This window comes from Ambystoma mexicanum, chromosome 5p (assembly GCF_040938575.1).
Source record: "Ambystoma mexicanum isolate Mex_15411 chromosome 5p, UKY_AmexF1_1, whole genome shotgun sequence".
Taxonomy (NCBI): domain Eukaryota; kingdom Metazoa; phylum Chordata; class Amphibia; order Caudata; family Ambystomatidae; genus Ambystoma; species Ambystoma mexicanum.
This window is the reverse complement of record NC_090930.1, coordinates 63,961,419-63,975,146: the sequence shown is the minus strand read 5'-3', so window position 1 is coordinate 63,975,146 and position 13,728 is coordinate 63,961,419.

Here is a 13,728-nt window from a genome sequence, read left to right as displayed (position 1 = left end):
TTCAAAACAAATGGCACAGTCCGAGTTAACGGAAGTGCGCCATTGTTATGGTATTGGCCAGAGGAGAGAATTGCACCCTGCATGGAATTATTCCTTATAGGTCAAATAGATCCATTAATTCGAATGGAAGTAAATAACATCTAGGGCTTATTAGAGATGTGATCTGTGTTTTATATGCCTAGATGTAATAGTATTTATGTGCCTCTTCTGTGCACTGAGCAATCATATTGCTGACCAAAAAGAGGGAAAATAATGCGTGGACAGGGGCTAGCCTAGTCTCATGATGGTGGGAATCCTATGGGATCAAAAGACATAAATGAGCTATCTAATGGCTCAACGAGGCTAAGAGAAGAAGTCTGTCCCAAAGCCTGTGCTGTGTAAACTGTAACGGAAAATGGGAGTACTGAAATTGACCATGGCATATCCAAACTGCAAAGAAAATTAGCAATGACATGTCCAATCTGGTATGTTTCAGCAATACGGCTAATTGGCCATATAGTCAATGAAGCTCGAGAGGAGGCTCCAGGGGCCACATTGTATCAGATAGAATTCCAGAGCCTTTCTCGGGGCCAGTGAACTCAAGAAGTGCTGACCGAGACCAAGGTGGGTATGACAAAAATGAGACTGTACTCCGAGGTGGCTCTCAGCAAGAAAGGGGCTAGACTTAAAAGATACCCAAAATCAATGTAAAGAATGATAGGAGGGAGTTTCTTCATTAAGTCCTCTCTGTTTGTCAAGGGTTCGCAGACGGTGAATCCATCTAGACTCTTTCTCATTCAATGCTCTCTTTGGATTGGAGCTATTTTTCACAATATCCAATACCCACCAATGGATATCCTCAGAAGTATGGGCAAAGGCCACATAGTGAGACACCATTGGCGCCTGGTGATTCTTGTATTTAATCCTGGATCGATGTTCGTTGATCCTTATGTGGACTGGTCTTGTGGTCTGGCCCACATATCTCAGTCCACATGGACATTGGATGCAATAAATGGCATTCGCTGTTTTGCAATTAGATAGAAAGCGTATGTCCCATGCTCTCTCCTGGATTTTGAAATTGGACATATTCATTGTGTATTTACAAGCCTGGCAGTTTCCGCAAGGGAAATGTCCCAACAATGGCCTAAGAATTCTGTGACTTAAGTTGGGCTTGCCATGGCTAGTTGAGTGCACCAATTTGTCTTTCAGGTTTCTCGATCTTTTGAATGCAAACAATGGTTTGTTTTTATCTTGGAGACAATTGCTCACCATTGGCCAATATTTCAAAAGTGTCTTCTTGATCGCAAATGATTGTGTACTAAAAGTAGTAACACATGTTATGCGATCCTGGTTTTGCGTCCTCGAGTTGGATTCCAGCAGATTTTCTCGGGGCATGAATCTTGCTCTTTTGAGGGCATGAGATACCAATTTCTTTGGGTAGCCTCGTTCTTTTAAATCACTGGCTAGTTTATTGGCATGTATGTAATAGTCAGCAATCTCAGTACAATTTCTTCGAAGTCTAAGAAATTGGCTAAAAGGCAGATTCCCTTTAAGGGATCTGGGATGAAAACTCTTAAAGTGTAAAAAGGTGTTTCTGTCAGTAGTTTTTTTTATGTAAAGTACAGGCCAAATGTCCAACTTTGACATTAATACATAGATCCAGGAAGTTGATTGTCGACTTGGAATGTATCATCATGAATTTGATGGTGTTGTGTTAGCAGTTCAAATAGACAATAAATTCCTGTAAGGACTCAATGTTGCCCCTCCAAAGAAAAATCACATCATCAATATATCTATACCACTTTCTAATGTGTGGTTTATAGATGTTGTTTTCTGTGAGGACATATCTCATCTCAAAAGCAGCCATGAACAAGATCGCAAGGCTGGGAGCAAATGCTGCTCCCATTGCTGTGCCCCTTGTTTGCAAATAGAACTGTCCTGAATATACGAAAAAGTTCCTTTGTAGTGCAATAGTCATCAATTCGATTATGAAAGCAGCTGAGACCTTATCTTGGGTCGCCTGGTGGGTAAGAAAAAGATGGACTATCTCTATTGACTCCTCCTGGGGGATATTAGTGAAGAGTGCAGTAATGTCCATCGTGACTAGAAAGTCCTGGTCCCCATCAAACGGTTCTCCCTCGAAGATTTTTATAGTTGCTGTGGTATCTTTCAGGTAGGTATCAGTTTGTTTGCTAATTGGTTGCAAAAATAGATCTATGAACTTACACAAAGGTTCCAAAATAGAACCACAGCCAGATACAATCGGCCTGCCCGGTGGGTGTATTTGATCTTTGTGTATCTTAGGAAGGCTGCAAAAGGAGGGAATCCTTTTCTCTGAATAATTTAAGTGTTCAAATTATTCCTTAGTTATCCATAATCGATCTGCTGCATATTGAGTGACATCCCTGATTTCTTTTTCTATGTCCGATGAAGGATCCTTCCTAGGAGTGCAATAACTTTGGGTGTCCTCCAAAAGATCTAAAGCCATGCAATTGTAGCGTGCCCATGAGAAGAGGACAATCCCTCCCCCCTTATTTGCAGATTTAATGATCAGATTAGGGTTAGATTTTAGTTCTTCCAGAGCTTTCTTCTCTTTGTTAGAGAGATTATTTCTGACCCGATGATTTGTGTTCTGGAGTCTTTTTAGATCGTTCAGGACACATTTTTCAAAAAGGACAATTTCCTCCGCCACCTGATTGTCTGATGGAGTAAAAGCAGCGGGGATCCTCAGTCCTGTATCTGTTACGGTTTCACTTTCCCCCTGCTCGCCAAAGAAGTTACTAAGTCTGACTTTTCTAAAGAATTGTTTCATCTCAACTTCTGTGGAATACCAATCCGTCCTGTTAGTGGGGACAAATGAGAGGCCCTTTGTAAGAAGTTGGATTTGTTGGTCGGACAGTATTATATCTGATAAATTAAAGACTGGAATAGTTTGAACTTCCATGTTAGTTGTCCGAGGGCTGGCAGGGGCTTCTATTGATTGTAGCCTCTCCTGCGTGGTCGTTGCCACCTTCTTCCCCCCCATGTGTCCCATGGCTGGCTGTAAAAATCCCCTTGATAGCCTCGGAGCTGGCCTCTCCCTAAAAAAGGTCTTTGACCACTAGATCTAAAGTTTTGTTGGGGTCCCGATTGATGTTGATCTGGGTAATAGACCATATGAGCTGAGGACTAGACAAGAGCGGCCCACCAGGGAGCCAAATACCAGAGGAGAGTGACACATTAGGGAGCCAAGAGTCAGAGGAGTGACTGACCAGTGGGGAATGACTCACCCGGGAGCCAAGGACCAGGGAGAGTGATTAACCAGATGGGAGTGATTCATCTGGGAGGCAGGGAATAGAGGGGAAACTGATGAGGGGGCCAACAACCAGAGGGGTGATGGACAATATGAAGCAAAGACCAGAGGGGTGATGGACCGTATGAACCGAAGACCAGAATGTTGTGGGCCACCAGGGAGACAAGGATCCGAGGAGAGACACGTCAAATATACTACAACTAACCAATTCACTTTGTACAGTATGTCTTAAGGTAAGTACCCTGTGTTGGAATGAACCGGTGTTATGAACAAAACACGTTACCGTGAATACGATTGCGATCACTTTTTGACAGTTCGGTCTAGTAAATAAACGCGTATCCGCGACATGAAATGCTACCGGGGCAAAACCACACTTAGCACCTGAGATACTCAGAGGGAGTTGGAGGCAAAAATCACAGGCAATATTTTGGTTAGGCAGACAGAATCGAGAAACACTCAGAGAGAAGAGTTCAAAAGTCAAAGGGCCGGAGCCAGGGTCAAGTGACACCGGGGGCCTGTTGCCGAAGATCACAAAGCCAGATAGTTCACGATTCAACGTAGCCAAGAGTACTTCAATATTGTCAATGTTCGGAAGCAAAAGTTATAAGAAGGAGGGAAGACAAGGCCAAGCCTTGGAAATGAAGAAAAAAAGGTTCACCCAGTTTCCTCAAGCAGTACACAGTACCTTATTCCAATGGTGCAGCTGGTGCCCTGGCAGTTGTTCCTGTTGGTTTCCCGCAGACCCACGATTCCTGAAGCTTCGTTGTGAAGGAGGACGTCTGAAGGGGGGTCTGCACCACACAGGGATGGAGCCGGCAGCAGCAACAATGAATAAAAGGTGTGCTCCTTAAAAACAGGAGAGGCTCTTCAAATGGCTATCCGGACCACTACAGCTATGTGCAGTGATTTCGACCAAGGAAGAGGATCCTCTGGCTGTAGAAGATGAGCTGATTATCCCCACCAGGCTCAAGGGAAGAAGACTCCAGACTGGATCTTCTCTTAGTAGTTGAAGGGTAGATAGCTCAGGACTGCAGCAGGGCTTCATCGGGATGAAATAGTTGCAGCAGCCGTCATCCTTGTAGTTCTAGTGGTGACTCTCTGACTCTTAGCCCAAGAGACCTGCCTTTTATGCGCAAAACCCCCATTCACACAGCCTGGCTGTCAATCCCCCAGCAGGGGGGTTGTCCAGCCCGGACAACCACCTCAGCCAATCATGGCAAAGTGCGACTTGGGTTGCCTAGGATACCCTGTGCAGGGGGTGACTACACCCCTCCGTCACATTCAGCCCACCTAGACACCCAGGCGCCTGGTGGAGGGCTTCTGAGCAGAAGCCCGCCAAAAGACAGTGAACAAAGGACGCAAACCTAGTTTGCAGCGCAAAGTAAAACACAAGAAGGACTTTAACTAAAAGAAATGGCGAATAAACCCACCCGGAGCCAAAAGAAAGACGATTTGGTCCAGTAGGATTATGTTCGAGGCTAATATAATAGCCAAGAACAATACCACTTTTATCTAATATAATCGCGGCAGGAAAGTTAGGGTAGATACCACTGCCACCAGCCAAGTCTAAACGTTAAAAGAGCAAAACAATGCTCTAGGTGGTACAGATAAAAAGGGATACGAATTAACCCTTTCCAGTACTCCATGGAAGATGGGGTGTACTGGATCTGTCGTAGATTGATTAAGTAAAGTTAATGGCAACTTTACCCTTTTCTGGGGGACTGTAGTCAGCCTCAGAAATGGAGTTGCGGGGAGTCTCAAAGACAACCCTGTGCCATGGCACTGAAGGTGCAGGTGACACACAGAAAGAAGGGGGCTACTGAAGTGGTGTACTTCAGAGTCCACAATCATAAAAACAGAGAAATACACATGGCAAAACATAGGCAATAGTGGGGGAAAAGCTCACACTCTTACCAAGTGGAAAAAAATAAACTCCAGAAGTCCAGCAAAGCTGCTGGGGGACTCACTAGGTGAGGGAAATTAGCCATAAATGAGAATTCTCCCTAACAGGGGCCACAGAATGGGACATTCATCGTAGCTGTATATACGTGTTTGTTGTTTGCGCACACTTTTGTAATGCGCAGGGACGCTACCGCCTGCCTTCGTGTGGCGGACGTGCTTAGGCCTGTGCGTGTCTTTGGCCGTGCACGGGTTTCCCCTATTCGATTCCATGAATACGTATAGTTCCCGTGCGTGTGGGCGTTCTGTGTACTTCCCAGCAGTACATCCCCAGTTACGCCCTTATTTTCACGCGTTGTTCCCCATTCCTTTTTGGTGTGTGCGCTACACGTTGTGCGCTTTCCCTGTGCGCGTCGCGCACGGCATTCGGGATGTTACAGTGACGTGTGCGCCACCCGCGGATTTGGTGCACATCCCGGGGAAAACACGCGCAGGGCCTTCCATGAATTGCATGTGCGCTTGCTTTTACACACTTGCACCAGCTTGTGCCACGATTTTAGGCACACATTTGTTCCATGAATCGGCCCCCAAATATCTGGGTAATCTTTATCGGAGTCCTTTTCTGAGTCCTGGTGGAAGGAAAGAATCCAAGAAAAAATTAGACCCCTAGTCTCCCAAATGAGATTAACTATGGGAAAATACTGTGGATGATATTCTAGATACCCTACAAGGGGGTGTCTGGAAAGAAGAACTCGGCTTAGCCTTCTCCATTCCTAATCATATAGTCCGCCATGAATTAGGTCTTTTACCACTCTCTGCTAAACGGAATTGGCGGTTATTAAATAACTATGCAAAAATTCTAGACCCACCCTGTAATTCACTTTATGAAGATCTGAATGAACAGCTGATTCTTGGATGCTTTAATTCATTATCAGTCTATGTGAAAAAGATGAATGATCTAATGGACATGATGGGGATCTCAAAGGAGGATCTTATACTGGGTTTAGCAAGCTGTAAATTGAAAATGCGCCTGTATTATCGGAGTTGTCAGGCAGATTGAACTGGCTCTTATAGATAGTATTATGAGTTCGACCCCTCTGGAAGGAAGTGGGGGGACAGACCCAGATACATCTTGCAATTCCCCTCTGCCTCAGGTCGTTTCCTGTATCTACGATATAAATTGAATCAATATCAAACTAACTAAAGGCTGCTCCAATGGGGTAAAAGTGACATCCAATTTACAATGGACTCAGGCCGTTTTTGGAAAAAAGTTACAGTAATGGAGTCTCTTAAACACCTGGTTATCTATTGTGAACACTGTGGGGACTTGCGACTTTGCGACTTTCTATGTTTGGGATCTTTATGTGTTCATGCTCCACTGTGTCTCGAGAGGCTTTATGGGAAAGATGTATGAGGGGAGACAGCATTAAGCTTATTATCAGATTAACATTGATCTTGGCTAAAATTGATTTCAAGTTGAAGGAATTGAACTGTGAAGAGTCAGAGATTTGTTAGGTCTTTTTTGAAATTGTCATATATGACTACTCAAGTTTTTTTATCAAGTGCATTGTTGTACATATCTTAAACAATTCTTAATTTTGTCATTTTTATATCTATGTATGTTATATGTTAGGAACTTAAATATGAAATATGTTAATGTATCAAGTTTGAATAAGAAATTGTAAAGATTTTTAATCAAATTCAATAAATAAATAAAAATAAAAAGTGTCTTTGGATTCCAGCTGTCTTGCCAAAAGTATTGCCTATGATTTTTATCCCCTATTCTCTTGTGTTAATTCATGTGCTAAGTGTGTTTGACTACGGTAATAATTCATCTCGCGGGTACGCCTTTCTTTGGTAAAACCGAACTGTCATTACTGTCAAAAAGTGATTGCGTATTAACCCACGGTAACGTCTTTGTTTCACAACACCGGTCTGTCAAATCCAGAGGTACTTACCTTGAATTGATCTGCAAAGGGGAATTGGTTGTGTGTAGTGTATTTGAAGTGTGGTTTTAATTTAATAGAAGTGAAGTGTATTGTGAACAGATGGTCTAAAAATAAATTTACTTTTACTTTTTAACCAGAAACCTTGAGTCAGTGTTTGCTTGAGTCACAGTAATTGTATTCCTTTGTGTAATCTCTACTACTGCTCATTTGCTCTTGAGATAAGTCTGGCTGCTCAGCCACTGCTACCACTTTTTCTGTGTAGTACAGGATTGTACCAAAGGTGAAATTGGACTACCACTTGTAGTATTAATGTTGTGTAGTGGTCCCCAAGGGCACTGCGCAGGATTCTGCCTAACAATCAGTCTGGGATTACCTGAAATTAAAATCACTAGAAATCACAGATGCATGGTTAAATATTCAGAGTGAAGGTAGACTTTGTCGCCTTTGTGGGGAGGACTGCTCAGAGTCTGTCCAACATCTATTGACTGTGTGTCCTTCGCTACTCAATTTACAGCTCAAGGTGGTAAGATCTGCTGGAATGGAGGTGAACTATTCCTCTGAGAACCTCAGGAATCTACATGTACGCGTGACATCATCATGATGCGGCCCGCTTTTTCGCGTAAGCAGCGTATTTTGAAGCCGGCGATATTCGCGGGGAGCCCTCTGGAGCAAATAGATGACTAGTATCTGGGATCTAGCCCATGGATTGGTATGTATTTATGAACCACAATTTTAAGAGGGAAAGGGGTCGTTTTTTGTGTCTCCTTTTGGAATTTGGGAGGTAATGGAATGACATTGACTAACAGGGTAATTAATTGGCTTAATGGAGGTGAGGATTTTTAGATACTTGTACTAAGTTGAGTCCATTATTTTGTAGGAGAACTTTGAATTTTGGAGCCTACAATTTACACGTATTAGATTACAGTAGTTTACCACCATATATTTCATACTTGATTCATCAAACTCATCCGTACAGGTGGGTGATCAGTTCCATTATTTATGATATTATTTTATGGGATTTTCAGCCTTTATAGAAGTGAATATGCAATAATTATAGGGTTTTTCCATACAGGATTGATCAAGTGTGATCAACTGACATTCAGACCTCAAACTTGAGAGTTATAGAAAATAGTATATGGGGTAAGCTTTAATCACAGTATAACTGTATAACAAAGTACTAACAAGAGAATGAAGACACATTCACACTTTTATTTTGGAAACCCACATTTTGGTCTTGCTAGAATGGTTTCACAAGGTGTGTGGGTTTAAGTTTCTCATTTAGAGGTAACTAACCATGTATGAAGTTAATACTTTGAAGTCTAATTGTTATTCCTTTAACTTTGTTTAAATTTGGAGAGAATATACAAGTGGGTCTTACAGTGAAATATAGTTAAGAACCGTTTAACTTTGTGGATCAGACAGTATTGAGTGAGAAACTAAACTGTGGTTTCAATTTATGTTTTTTCTTTTGAACATCGATTTAAACTCTTGATCATGGCGTGAATTTTCCCTCATCCTGACCTGTCATGTGGCAATATATGGTATTGTTTTTTTGAATAATTTATATATTGAATGAATTCATAATTTTGTACAGCCTTGAGAAGACCAGTGGTCGAAACACATGTGGGCTGTTTTTTTCTTGATGAATTAAAGATATTCAAATTTGAGGAGCACTATGCAAATGGATCTCTTGGATTGAATCTGAGTTATTTTGAAGAATAGTGATGTTGGACTTGCATTAAGTTTAAACTTAGATTAAGTGTATGGTGTGAGCGTGAGATATCCTCCCGAACTACGATTTGTTTCTGTTTAGACTGGAAATGGGCACAGGCAACCTGTCAAAGTGTAACATTGATTGAAAAGGTACTCCCTTGTACTACTCTTTGGGTTGTAACACATGAGAATGCTGGGATGGTTGGAGAGAGCAGAGATAGATGACGGCCAATTAGCCCAGCTGCTCTGCCCCACCATAGCTGCTCAAGTAAGGCTACACCAGGGAAATAAAGCACACAATCTCTACCACCCCCACGCTAAAGGTTTGGTGGAGAGGTTCAATACAGTTGTACCATCCACCATACAATTAGCAAAACAGAACAGACTGGGACATCTGCATTCTATTGAATGCATGCTGTTTACATACAGGACCACGCCTCATACCCCTAGTAAAATAACACAATTTGAACTCCTTGGTGGTCACAAGACCATTAATGTCTAAGCCATGGTGGATTCTCTGATGCTCTTTTGATGCTGGTAGACCTGTCGGCTGCCTTCGATCTGGTTGATCATGACATGCTAGTTGCGAGGCTTGCCCACTCTGCCTCCTTTTCGCAAGCAGCAACCAGCTGGGTCAGGTCATTCCTGACTGATCGGACAGCCAGAGTCTTCTTTGATAAGTCCAAGGCAAATGACGTTGTTGTGACTTGCAGAGTCCCTAGGGGCTACTCCTTGTCCCCCAACCTATATAACATCTTTACGAGGCCCCTGTATGATCTACTGGGTTCTGGGGCTGAATATTACACCAACTATGCGGATGATACTAAGTGTCTCATTCCCCTTTCTGGGAACCACACAAGGGGCACTGAGGTCCTCAATGCATCTTCACCCTCATTCATGCCTGGATGGCGGACAATGGTCTAGCCCTGAATGACTCCAAGACAGAGCTTATGATAGTTGGTACGGCGGCTCGTCTGAAGGAGCAAAGTTCAGAATATCAGGAATTTCAGCTAGTGGGCTGTGCCATAGTCAAACTTCCCAAAGTGAAGGCTCTGGGCATAGTCCTTGACCAAGAACTCAGTATGAAGGTGCATAGGAGTAGCCACATGTAGTTTACCTCATATTGTTTGAAACTGTTTGCCCAGTTGAAAACTTTTCTGACTCATGATAAATATACCGCTGTTGCAGAAGCCATAATTGGTGCAAAATTGGATTATTGTGCCAGCCTCCTGCAGGGGGTTAACAAGGGTGGAATTGTGCAACTACAAATAGTCCAGAATAATTTGGTCAGAGCTGCTGAAGGCTCTCCCAAAAAAGACCATGTCTCAGGAGCCAGGGGGGCCTTACACTGGCTGCCTATTTATGGTAGAATTAACTTCAGACTCCTTTTGTAATACACATAAGTGACTTTATGGTACTAGCCCAGGTTATCCATCCAAGGGCCTCTCCTGGCTGCCTGCACGTATAGTGTTGAGGTCAAACAACTTGGCCCTGCTTCATGTCCCCAGGGCCAATCTCAACTGCGTCATCCAGGGATCTTTCTATCATGCAGCACCAAGAAGCTGGAACGCTCTCCCACCAGACTTAAGGACATGTCCATCACTTTATAAATGTAAACCTGGACTGAAGACATTCCTATTTCATTGATCCCTTGAACTTGGGCCCCCTCGGCTGCTGCTCACTGGTTTGGTTTATGTGTGCGTGGTGTATGTTTTGTCTGCGCTCCTATGCCTTTAGGCTTGTTTCTAGCGCTATACAAATTAATAAAGTAGAGTGTGTTCCCTGCACTAGATATAAGAAAAGTGCATTCTAATTTAGGTATGTCTCCGGACTGAATGTGAGAGTGTGCATTCAATGGTCCAGTGATACATGCCAACCCAGATCCAGGAAAGGTGTTTGGCTAAAGGTAAAGTACCAGAGTCTGCTCCTAAAGGGATGCCCAAATGCATACTTACCCTGAAGGTCACTCGGGGGTTAAGAAGAGGCCCCCACAATAGAGGTGGCACCAGGAATAGTGAAAACAAAGCTTTACAGCCTCTAGATGTGGGGGGATTGGTAGTGATGTGAAACAGTTCCAGGTATACGTTCATGGGTCCTAGAGCCCAGGTCCCATTATGGCACATCGAGTCAAAACCAGGTGCCATAAGTCAATGGTTCCAGTAAGGTACAGTGGGGTGAGTGCTGAGGAGAAATAGTATGGTTATTTATCATCAAGGGTATGTTATCCTGCTGATTTCAGTCACCATGACAACAGCTCATATGTTTATACAGTTTCCTTTTTTTTATTTTTTATTAAAGCCTGATGTCATATTAGTGAAGAGTAGTGAAGGGCAGACAAAGAAAAGTACAATTCCTGTTTGGACCTGTTCGGACCAGGAGGACCCAGTGCCTGAACCCCTGCTCAGACAGCAGGTAAGCATGCACCTACATCTGGTTAATTCCTCTGTCCCCACAGGCCATCCGCACCCCTCTGGTCCCCCTGTGATGTTCCTTTGTGCCCCCCACCCTTCTCGCACACAGTTGTTGCCTATTTTGCTGATTCTTTTACCCTGCTCCCCCTCACCCCTGCTCCAGCCTACTTCTGCAGGAGTCTGTCCTGATACATTCTGGTTTCACCATCACCGTCTTGTGGCCAATGCCGGACTTCACTTTTATGGACTTCCTTGTTTCATTGTGCGTCACCCTTTCTCAACTCTCATGCTGGACTTCCTTTGCATCTTGTACTCGTGGTGGCCCTGAATTATGCTGTTCCCATCTTCATCTTGTATCCAGACTTGCAACATTATGTGTTACTACAGACTTCTGTAATTGTATTTGCGCTCCCCTCTTGCTTCGCCACTCTTTTTTGACTGCTTACTCTCTGTTCTCTGCTCCTCTCCCTTTTCCTCTCTCCTCGCCTTACTTTCTTCTATGCACTTACTCTATCTGAATTTTCCCTGGACCTAGTATGATAGCAACCCTGTCTGTCTCCTCCCCTCTCCTCTTATTTGTTCCCCCCTCCCCTCAGCACTATCTGAAAATGACAGGCCTAGTACAATAGTCGCTTATTTTGTTCCTCCCCTCCCTTTCTGCACCCCTGTCCCTCTCCTTTTGTTTTCTCCGGCTCTACCAGAAATGTCGTCAGGCCTAGTAGGATAGTTAATTTCACATCCTTCCTGTTCATGGCCTGTAAGAATGTCATTGTATTTTCCCTTGTTCCCTCCCTTGCCTTGAAGCGCTTTGAAACACATTGGGGCTCATTACGACCCTGGCGGTACGGGGTAAACGGCGCCGTAAAAGGTGCCGGTGCCATTTACCCCGTACCACCGCATTACGAGGTCCCCTCGCGGGACACAGGAAGCAACGGCTGGGAAAACCAGGCGTGCTTACCGGGTCCCGCGAGGGGAAGAGGGAGCAAACAACGGGCCAACTCGTAATGGCCCGTTGTTTGCTCCCTCTCCCGTTCCCATTCAGCCCTTTGGGGGCTGAAATGGGAATGGGGAAGGACCGGGTACGGGTCCTTGGAGGGAGGAATCACGGGGCCTTCCGAACTCGGAATGGCCCGGTAAGTCCTCATTCTGAGGACCCGGACGCGATTTCTGCGGCAGCCATGCCACCAATAGCGGCATGGCTGCCGCCGAACTCATAATGAGTCCCATTGTGTATAGGCGCGATATAAATAAACTATCATATCATATCATTATATAGTTTATTTTATTCACTTATATACATGAAGAACAATGCTCTTTTGATCACAAAAGAAAGAACGTACAATGGTATGTTATAATTTAGTGTTAGGCTGAAAGTGCATTCAGTCATGTCAGGTTCATTGTGAAGAAGATAATGATAGAAGGCCTCGAAGAGTCCCTAGCAAAAGGGTGCAGTACTCGAGTCTATTGCTAGATGTCCTCGCAGAGCCAGTAACCGAAAAGGATGCAGTACTGCAGTCTGTTAATAGAGGTCCACGCTGAGTCCGTAGCAAAAGGGTGCAGTTCATTAATAGCTGTCCCAGCAGATCCAGTAGTACAAGGGTGCAGTACCGCAGCTCATAAATAGATGTCCCAGTAGAGCCAGTAGCCAAAAAGGATGCAGTACCGCAGTCTGTTAATAGGAGTCCGTAGTAGAAGGGTGCAGTACCGCAGTCTGTTAATAGGTGTCCTCGTTGAGTCCGTACTAAAAGGGTGCAGTACCGCAGTCTGTTAATAGATGTCCTCGCTGAGTCCGTAGCAAAAAGGTGCAGTACCGCAGTCCATTATTAGATGGCGTAGCAGAGCCAGTAGCCAAAAAGGATGCAGTACCGCAATCTATTAATAGATGTCCTCGCAGAGCCAGTAGCCATAAAGGGTGCAGTACTGCAGCCTATTAATAGATGTCCTCGCAGAGCCAGTAGCCAAAAAGGGTGCAGTACCCCAGTCTGTTAATAGCTGAGTGTGAGTGTGGCTTACCGTGGTCCACCAAGAGGAGACGATGGGCCTCATTACACGGAAGGCGGTAATGGTTAACGGCCACCGTTAATGGTAAAGGTGGCCGTTAACCATTACCGCCTTACTACGAGGTCCCTTAGCGGGTTGGTGTTTTAACGCCTGCTTTTTGCAGGCGTTAAAAACCAACCCGCTAAGGGACCTCGGAGCTAATTACGGCACCGCAAAATTGCGGTGCCGTAATTAGCGCCTTCCCCATTCCCATAGAGCCCTATGGGGCAGAAATGGGAATGGGGAAGGGCAATGGCGGAAGGGGGATTTACCGCCCCACCAACCTTGGAATGGGGCGGTAAATCCCCTTTCCGCCAAGGCGGTGCCGGTAATTTACCGGCATGGTCCAGGGTGCTAATAGCACCCTGGCCACCGCCTTCCGTGTAATGAGGCCCAATGTGACAGCTATTTCTTTACTTAGCTCTTAGATATACAATCTTTGTTT